Source organism: Ips typographus, linkage group LG2 (assembly GCF_016097725.1).
Source record: "Ips typographus isolate SLU linkage group LG2, UJ_Ityp_2.0, whole genome shotgun sequence".
NCBI classification, from domain to species: domain Eukaryota; kingdom Metazoa; phylum Arthropoda; class Insecta; order Coleoptera; family Curculionidae; genus Ips; species Ips typographus.
The window spans coordinates 2,185,698-2,196,199 of NC_138423.1; the positions used below are offsets into that span (position 1 = coordinate 2,185,698).

The window sequence follows — 10,502 nt, forward strand, 5'->3', positions numbered from 1 at the left end:
AACACCGGGAACGCCATCTGTACTTTCTAACTCATAGAGTTGAGTACAGATGTCATTAGATGTTGCACAACAACTATCATTTCTGGCATCCAGTTGACTATACTGGAATGCAGGTTTTGTTCTTTGGTTATCAAGCCCTATAGGCTCTCTGATGAGCCGTAATACGGCGAAACCGGTCAGAGGATTGGGATTGATAAACAAAAAACAAAACCTTACCATTTTTAACCAATCAGCAATCAGATCAGATCCAATGTTGCCAGGTCTACCGTTAAAACGGTATATATACCGTTTTTGTAGTTCTTCTACCGTTCTCCCGTTTTTTGTATATAATCTACCGTTTCTAATTACGTTATTACCATTATGTTGGTTGTGAAATGTTTGATATACTTTTTCAATTTATTGAATAGGAAAATTAATAAGGATTCTAAAAATGCGCTTAAAACAGTCATTTTGTTACTCCAAATTATTCTTTAAAACCACGTGATGTCTGTCACTATTGTCAGAATTGTCAAAATTTTACTAGAATTTGCAAGAATTACATTTTAACACAATTTTCGAAACAAGGCGATTTTCTGAGATTTAACAGTTATTTTGACAATTGTCACTTCATAGTCTAGCTAAATAGTCTTCTGGAATCACGTGACAACTGTTAATAACGTCAAACCATGTTCTAGTTGCAAAAATCAGGATTTAGAAATGTTTTCTTGTAGTATTTGATATAAAACATGTTTATGAGAATTATGACAGTTATTTTGACAATTATCACGCTCAATTACAGCTAAATAGTGTTCTACAATCACGTGACAAGTCACTAACGTCAAAACTGTCAAACTATGCTCTAAAGTTGCCAAAATCAGGGTTTAGAAACGTTTTCTTGCATTATTTGACATAAAACGTGTTTTTGAAAATTATGACAGTTATTTTGAAAATTAGAAAATTATCACGTGACCCTCTAGCTAAATAGTGTTCTAAAATCACGTGACAACTGTCGCTAGCATCAAAACTGTTAAACTATGCTCTAAAGTTGCAGAAATGAGGGTTTAGAAACGTTTTCTTTTAGTATTGGATATAAATAGTGTTTTTGAGATGTATGATTTTGACAATGGTCACGTGACTGTTTAAACAAATTATCCTTTAAAACCACGTGATCTAACAATTATTATTTTAAAAAAATGAAAAATCTGTATTTTTTAAGTACGGTTTTTATATTATTTATAGCAAGAACCAATGATTAAAATTTTTGAACTATTAAAAAACACTCTGTATAATAATATAAATTGAAATTTGTTTTGATCTACCGTTTTTTGACTGATTATTCTACCGTCATTAAATATTTTGACTTATGCAATTTAGTTTTATCTTTTTGCTAGCGGATTGCTTCAAAATTAGGCTGAGCATTTTGATAGAGTAAATAATTAAAATTTGATTCATGTAAAATTTGGAGGGCGCCACTTGTGGTATATCTTATACTTTGTTAAAACGCCATAACTTTTTTCACACACTGTATTTAACTTAAATCAGTAGTTTTCCTAACAAGTGTGCAAAGTAAGTCTTGTACGCACGATGGGCACCAGACCAGTGCGGACAAGACACTTTGCAAAATGTTTTCTACGATGTTGCAACATAAATATAAAGTGCAATTTACGGATTTTTAATAAAAGATTGCGGGATTTTACCTATCACCCTGTATACATATTTAGAAGTTAGTAAAGAAAACATTTCGCAAGTTTACTTAATTTTTACGGTGCCATTCTACTTCTGGTACCTACCTATTGTAAAATACCATAGAAATAATAACATTTTTATAATACAGACAAAAATGATAATAAATTGCCAAACAATGTCGTCACTGCTGTTTGCTCTAAAGTTTAAAGTGTGTGCTTCAGCATTAGTTAGAAAAATTCATCAACTAAAACCGATTTTTTCTTTTCAGGTTCCCTTCACCCTCTTGTCACCGCGGCAATGGACATAAAAATATGCAACTCGTAAATGTGATTATATTTGTACAAAGTGTAAATGTAGTGCCCCAGTGTCTAGATAATAACGGAAAAAAAAAACAAACTTGTACAAAAGTATTAAACTAATTGTGCTGACTGCTGAACTACTGTATATAGAAATTTTTTTGGTAAGGCGTGGGGGCGCCCCGAAGAGGTTCCTCCAATCCGAATATTGTATAACGTTCGTTTGCTACCCACCGAAGTTACGCAAAATGTTATAGGCAAAACCTTCTAAAAGTGATGTGGTATCATATTATAGGTTAGGTTATTTGTTGTGTTTTCCTTGACGCCCTCGTCCTAGTCCTGAAATCATTTCCCGCCCCTTTTTCGTTTAGTAAACGATCAGCCGTCGTACTAAATACTAACGCATCCGAATAAATTTGGAAAAGAAAACCGAACACCCTCATGTATTTGTTATGTTTATATGAAACGTATTTTAGTACTCGGTTAAATAAGCCACAGTTTCATCAAGAACAGAGATTTGTTAAACGAATTTAAGTTAACCAAGGAGAGGAAAAATTAGCTTAAGATTAAAAGTTTTGTACACACAAGACTCTGAAGCAATAATGATGATAAAAAATAGTTAAAATGAGGGTTATCTTTGCATACAGTCGCCCAAGTTTCAGTTAACTCGATTTGATAAATCTGACCCTTAAAGGTCAATTTGCACAACTTAAGTCGTATTTATACAGAGTGATTGACAAGAAGGCATATTAACTTTGATATATGAGTATTTTTGCACATTTGACGACCCAGTAATCAGATTCAGGTAGTCACGAAGAACAAATAATGATATACTTTATACAGGTTGTTTTTTAAGTACCTCACTCCTTTACTCCTTTCTTCACTAGGAAACTTTATTTTGTAATTTTTAATTAATATTTAATTTTCATTATTAAACTAAAAAGAGTCATTATTAGTGTCAGAAATGTAAGAAAATACTGACTGTATTTTTGAGTTAAATGCGTAAACAGTTTTTTTTATTATTATTTCTGCCAGCGATAAGAATGTAATGACGTTTTTTGGTTTAATTCGAAAATATTGAAGTTTTATATTGGTTGTCAATGCAACTGATTTTACAATAAGTGAATCCTACTTCTAATAAAGTAATCTAATATTTGACAAACTTTACACACTGCTATAATTTTTTATAATATACTCGGAAACGCTGTTTATTTATTTTTCTTAAATCGTGCATTTAAGAAAAATTAGTTATTTCTGTTTTCAGAACCTAAGAGGTAATGATTTTTATTTTGACGATTTTACCAATCAATATTACAGTGCACAACAGCTGTACTTGTAAATTATTGTTTTAAATTGTCCATAAACAACAGCATAACCTTATACTATCACATTTTTTTGGGTCATTCTGTATATTCCAATTAAACTGTGTTTATTTGGAATATACAGGATTAAAGCTATAATAACTCAACTGGTTTAAAAACGATTTTTTAGACCAGAAAAAAAGGGTTCCATCCAGGCAACCTTATTTAGCCATTATTGCAATTTTCACAAGTTATGCATTGTGTTTATTGTCAAACCTTGCTCACTCTGTATAATACTGACATTACATAACAATACCCAAGCAGAAAATGTTAGAAACTTCACAAAACAACTTAATTGAGTACTAAAATACAAGTTTCTTTTGTTATGTTTGCAATTAAATAATGTTGTACATGGTGTGCACACAATTTCAAAGTAAGTGCTATAAATGTGACGCACCAAAAGGAAAGAAATGATAAGCTCGACAACATTTTGTATTTGTTATCATCCTTGTTCCTTTATGCTTTGTACACTTTCTTAAAATTGTCTAAAAACTTGGTTCCACCATTGTTTTACCATGTTTCATTTGTTCGGAAAAATTCGACTGGCAGTTTGCTTACATTCTCGTCTAGTGAAGGTCTCACAGCATTGATTAGTGTGTAATTGTTATGGAAACGCTTGCAAACAAAAAAAACTACTTTTGTACGTTTATGTTATGTTGAGTATGTACTGCATATTTTCAAAGATGAGGGGAGAGTGATATGGAACGTTTTATATCCTATTCGTACACGATATACGTAAATTGATCCTATATCGAGGCAAAGTTTGTATTGTTTTCGCAAACCTAGTATAATATCCACAAAAATCTGTGAAAAAATTATACCCCATTGAGATACTCTATCTAGAACAATGTAGGATAGTATACGTAAAAGCTAATTAACAGGGACATGCGGTGATTCGATGTGAACAATAAACTAATATCACCAGTCTGACAAAAGGTTTTAAGTTCAAAGGCATCGTCTTGTTTGCTTTATTTTACCAATTCAGTTTAGTTCAATAATCAGGTATACATGTAGATTTGGCATTCTTCACAAACGAGCAATAATCAAGTATTTGCAGTGTTGCAAACTTGATTTTATGTCTCGTCAAAAATGATCTCATCCAATTTATTGACTAGATTGTCTTCCGACATCTGCATATCACATGCAAATCATATGTATACTAAGCAAGCTTTGTCACGCCAATACGAATATTACTCACAGAGTGTCTCTAAATGACTAAAAGTATACGTAATTTTGTTTTTTTTTTGGAAAAATCACACAACCTTCCAGTAATGAACGAACATTTGTAAACTGGCTTTTTTATAAGTCTTTCTAACCGATTAAGACTACATATTTGACATGAATGATGTTATATCCGTCTCCAACTCTTTGCCATGTTTACAACGTATACGAATTTAGTGATGCTGTAGGTTATTCTAAATATAATTAATTATAAATTTGTCACATACCTAACCGCTGGTCAAAGAGTAGACTCGGATAGAACTGGCTTTACTACTAATAATAATGTAAATTATGTCATTTTATTATTGTTTTAATATGCGTTACCTTTGTTAAGTTGCTGGGCAAGACGAGGGTTTTGTTATGTATACCAGTTTACACTAGACTCAGAGATATAGTTTTTGATTAAATATACTCTGGTGTATTGTACATATTGTATTAAGTATTTATGGATAGGCTACTAAGTATACTAACGCTCTATGCCAGAGCCTCCCACGACTTACCCGGCATACCGTTTATGTATTTTAATTGTATATACGATTTACCTCCAATAGAATGTTGGCTGTTCGTTTTAAGTGATTACCATCATGAATCATTATCGCCTTATCTAATGTATACGAAAAAAGAATAAATCAATACAGATCAATGAGAGACTATCGTACCTCTATGTTATTAGTAATGTATGAGAGGAAACTTTATTGTGTTCTGCTTTTTCATAAAAATATATTATATAAAATATTATAAACAACTTTAGGACGAGATACCTCAAAATTTATTTGGTAACGCTGTCTCCTCTGTATAGTGTTTTTTTTTTGGAACGTGAGCATTAAATGCTACATCTTGTGTACTTATATAGTTAGTGTTTTATTTACATTACCCAATCCCCTTGAATTGTGTACCAATTTGTCAGTGACACTCAAAAAGTTTATTTCTCTCTCTCTCTCTCTATCGGTAGCACTACAACTCTTGATGGGTCTTGGCGGCGTTAAAGATTTTCCTCCATCAGTCCCGGTCTATCGTGGCCTTCTTCCTGTCATATACCTGAATAGTCGCTGTAACTCTTTTAAAATGTTACTCCTTCACTCGAGCATCTCTTTTTTGCTGGATTTCCTTCCCTACAATGGAGGCTTTGGAGAGGGGCGAGAAGGTCTGTGGACTTTTTCTAGACCTCTCAAAGGCTTTTGATAGCTTGAACCCACAGCAATATTCTAGAAAAGCTGAAAAAATACGGAATAGGAGGTGCTGCTTATTCTTGGCTAGAATCATGTTTGATGCATAGAACGCAAAGTGTTAAGTTGTATACTCACCAAGAGCAAGTCAAATCTAGCAAATTATGTATCACTCGCGTAGTACCGCAGGGTAGCATTCTAGGTCCACTTTTATTCACAATATTTCTTAACGGTCTTCCAGTAAATGTGTGTGTGTTCCAGAACGGTCGCCTGGTCAGTTATGCTGATGATACCAATTTGGTAATGCACGCAAAAACATTTGTTTCTCTTGAAGAACTTTGGATATACCATTTCGAGCACATAGAGAGGTGGTTTAGTCAGAACCATCTTACTGTAAATATGGATAAAACCCAGTGTATCATTTTCAAAACGAGTAATAATTTGGTGGAACTTCCAGAAAGCATAACTCTCAAGACTAACACTGTACCTATAAGTAATAATACCAAACTATTGGGGCTGCAGGTAGATGCTGGCCTGACGTACAGTTATCATGTCGACGTATTGAGCGCCAGGCTAGCATCGGCATGCTATGCTTTGAGAATTTTAGCTATAAGCACTGTAGCTTAGATACATTAAGAATTGCTTATTATGGAACAGTGTATTCATTGCTTAAATTCAATATCATATTCTGGAGAAACAGCACTAACATAAGCTTGCTGTTCACTAACCAAAAAGTCGCACTAAGAATAATCATCAAGTCGCCACCGTTAACTACTTGTCGAAATGCATTAAATAATGATCTTCTGTTTTTAAATCAAAATAGAAATTTATTTAAACGTTTCTTAGTCAATCACTCACAAAACACAAGAGGCAGTCAGAATCAGTACAACCTTCCCCAACACACGTTAACTTTAACTGAAAAACAGTGTACATGACAATGTATTTTGTACAATGTTTAACAAAAACAATGTATTTTTCAGTAAAATGCTTTAATACTTTACCTAGAAAGCTTCGAGAAACACAAGGTTTGGGTAAGTTTAAAAAGGATTAATCTTCTCATTTTCATCAAACCTTACAATTTTGAGGATTTCTTTCAAAAAGTGCAACGTTCTTAGCAATAAGTTAAATATGTATATATCTATCCACTGATACTAGATACTTTTTTCTTCATTGACATGTTTAAACATAATTACCCTGTAATTATTTGTTTTAAGTAAAAGCTGTTATCTATCTATATATCTCGATCAGTCGAGCGTCAGGTGCTCTTTATGTAGCACTTGATCATTCTCTGGCAGAGTTTTAAACTTAGATTATTATTGCCTGCAGTGAGAGAGAACGGAGTGATCTCATTTTTGACATCTCACACTTGACTTTTTTATCTGGGTCGAGATGCTCTGTAATGTAACAACCAAGATATTTGAAACATGGAACCCTATCAATATTTTGATTATTTATTTGCAGTGCAGCATCATTATATGGCTGACGACTAAAAACCTTAAACTTAGTTTTAGTGATATTTATGTTCAGACCCATCTCTTGTCTCATCCCGTTGACCAAATTCAAAAGACGTTAAAGGTCCTGGAAATCATCACAGATTGAGGTGTCATCGGCATAGCGGATGGTAATAATGTCGTATGTCTCTGTCATCAACTCCAGTTCTCCTCAGCACATCTATGTTTTTCATGTTGTACCCTGTCGAATGCTTTCGACTGAATGACAAAATGACAAATATGACGTAATTAAACGTTAACTTAACGCCCGAATGTCACAGCAATGGTGACGTAAATTGGTTCGTAATAAAACGTTGTTGAGTTACCTATAACGACCACAGCAAATATAACCTCCTGTAACGTTCAATAACATAGCGTTACCTGGTCCGTAATTTGACGTAATTGTCATAACCAGTAATAATTCATTTTAGTTTCAAACGTCTTTATATCTTTAACTTTAGTGAGAGTTTTTGTCAAGTAAGTCACTTTTTCTGTTCCTCCTCTTTCCTTCTTCAGTGAGCAAGCAATGACCAATGACGTTAAAATACGGCTAGAAAACGTTATTTAAGTCTCCCTCGATAGTTTCGTCACCGTAACATTTAGTGGTAACGTTCTATGACGACGCCAATGACGTCACTATTGCTGTGACATTTGGCCGTTAAGTTAACGTTTAATAACGTCAAAGGTTGGTCGTCAAAGTAATTTGGACATCTTGAGACGAAATTGTGCTAGTTTGAGTTACGTAAATGTAAACGTTGATGAGTTACCAATAACAACCACACACGGTAAATGTAACGTTTTACAAGGCTATATTATTATCGTTATAAGACTTATTAGGACGTTCCTTCTTAATATCATTTTTACTGAAAATCTTAGGCGACGTCATAAAATGTTACCACTAGATGTTACGGTGACGATACTCCATTGAGACTTAAAGTTTTCTAGTCGTATTTCAACTTCTTTAGTCATTGCTTGCTCACTGGGATGAGAAACATATATTTTAAAGGAAAAAGTTAGTAGGGAAGTCCATGCAGTGGAGCAGAGAGATGGAAAAGTATCAGGCATTCTACCAGATTTGTATATTGGAATAATATTGTTTCTCATAACGATTACACTAGTATCGCCGTTGTCATCGATGATTGAAGCTCCAACATAAACGAAGCAACACTGCGAAGTCAAAGTCGTACGACAAAATTGTACGTGAAGAGGAACAAAACATGCTGGCAACCCTACAATTTTTTAGTACCATTACTAGGTTCTTTCAAACATTAAAGAAACTACTACTCCGTAGCATTACAACCCAGGGTGGGTCTTGGCTGCCTTGACTATCTGCCGGAGCGGTCGTGGGGCATGTCCCATTCTTGCTAGTCTATACCAAGGATAACCAGATCCTTAATGATGTTATCTCTCCATCTGAGCCTGGGTCTTCCCAGTGGTCTGTTTCCTATTGGTGCCTCCTCCCATACCCGTTTTATTAAGAAACAAACCAGTGAGAAGGACAATGACAAGTTTTTGTTTTCTCGTTTCTCCACGTTTTAAGCTGATGAGTTTTAAGCTGTAGTAATATTGGCCATCTTGTTTGGTCCGGAACCAGCTTCTACCTACTTCTTCTTTGATATCATTTATTAAGCGCCTTTTTGGCCTACCTCTACTTTGTGAGTCGCCAAAGTACAACCCTCATGGTCCATTTTTTACTGTTCTGGCGTGCAACTCGGCCACTTGTGATGTTACGTCTGTAACTTTGGTCCTTCTTCTAATTTCTTGATTTCTCACTCTATTTCTAAGGGAAGTCCCCAATATAGTACGTTCCATAGCTCTCTGAGCCACCCTCAAGCGATCAGCACTCTGTGTAATCAGTATGGTTGTCTCCAATACAGTCAGTGGACTGTCTTATGTTACTTAGCGACGACATCTTCTTCCTTCCCTCTATCTTCCTCTCGATGATCAGTTGCAAGAGCTGGTACTTTGTATTTCGCATTATGTGTCCTAGGTATGCTATGCTACTATATGATCGTCTATGTTGATATCAGCATTATCGGGGTTCATTGTTTATGTTGATTATCAGCTCTATACCTTCAGAAGCTTCACCTAATTGATACAATATTTCTGTTAGTATGCACAAGTTTCTGGAAATTAAGACTATGTCATCTGCAAAGCGTAGATTATTTAAAAATGATCTATCAATTTTTATTTCCTTTCGCTCCCACTGAAGTTTTTTTGCAATTGGGATTAGGTATAATTAATAAACTCATTATTGTAGATATCTACCACAATTATTAAAGACATTAATGACCACATAAAATAGGTAGCACCACCCCAAATTCAACATAGACAAATAGAGCCAATGGCGGCCAAAGTATGCAATAAATATATTATTTTTTGTATGTATTAATGATTGAATATAACTCATTAAATCTCATATTGTCTCTGATAAGTTTTGTCTGCATTTGGACGTCATCTATTACCGTTTGCCCTGTACTAACGTAAAACCAACGAAAAGAGCTATAATTTAATAGATTGAACGTAAGCAATTTTTTGACTATTTGTCAAATAGACGAGGAAAGAAATAAATGCAAAAACCCGTAGTAATGGAAACGGTATTCGAAGGCAAAAAATCAGCGTTCATTGTTCGAAAACGGACGGCAAATTACATGAAAAATCCTCGACGAATATCAAGTGGGGAACCGAAAATAAAAATTTCAATGAAAAATCTTACACATTACGCCCGGACTCTGGTTGTGCCCGTCTGTCCTAAATCTGCATTCTTGACAAGGGCGCAGGCAAACCGAATGCCGACCAGGGCCAGATGAATGTCGCTTACTGATAAAAAAGGAATTAGAGGAACGAACGAAAGCGAAAAAATGAATTTCTCTGTTTTTGACAGGCCCTTAATCGCGCACACGAGATATGCCGCATTAAAGGGGCACTCGTTTCTCTTTAATTAAAGCCCGGTGGCACCCCGTTGGGTTTGCCTAAGTCCCGGTAGGGCCGTTGCTTGCTTTTCTGGATTTCGCCAGACCGAAGGTAATATTCGCCATATGGTAAAAACTACCCGAATTTCCGACTTTTAGGTCGCAATTTATACGGCTTAATATTGGACCCTTTTAAACAGAACTAGTTTTAATAAGTCCTAAACGTTTTGTTAAATATTTACTGATCTAACAGCGTTTTTTTGATCTAAAGAAGTATCACTTTTTGCACTTAGAAAAATATGCAGGAAATCAAATAAAAATATAATGACCTAATCGTTAAGTCTTCCTATATGTGTCTATATATCCTCATAAAAGCATTTAGATTAATGGC

The 10,502-nt window shown here is 34.5% G+C and overlaps 1 protein-coding gene across 5 annotated transcripts in view; it reads left to right on the top strand.

Moving 5' to 3' along the window:
• Window positions 1–5,391, top strand: part of hth (Meis homeobox homothorax) — a 318,454-nt gene extending 313,063 nt beyond the window's left edge. For all 5 annotated transcript variants that reach the window (XM_081974306.1, XM_081974308.1, XM_081974307.1 and 2 more), the window contains one exon: window positions 1,934–5,391. The gene's annotated coding sequence lies outside the window, so the exon portion shown is untranslated. The remainder of the gene's footprint in view (window positions 1–1,933) is intronic.
• The last annotated feature ends 5,111 nt before the right edge of the window (window positions 5,392–10,502 follow it).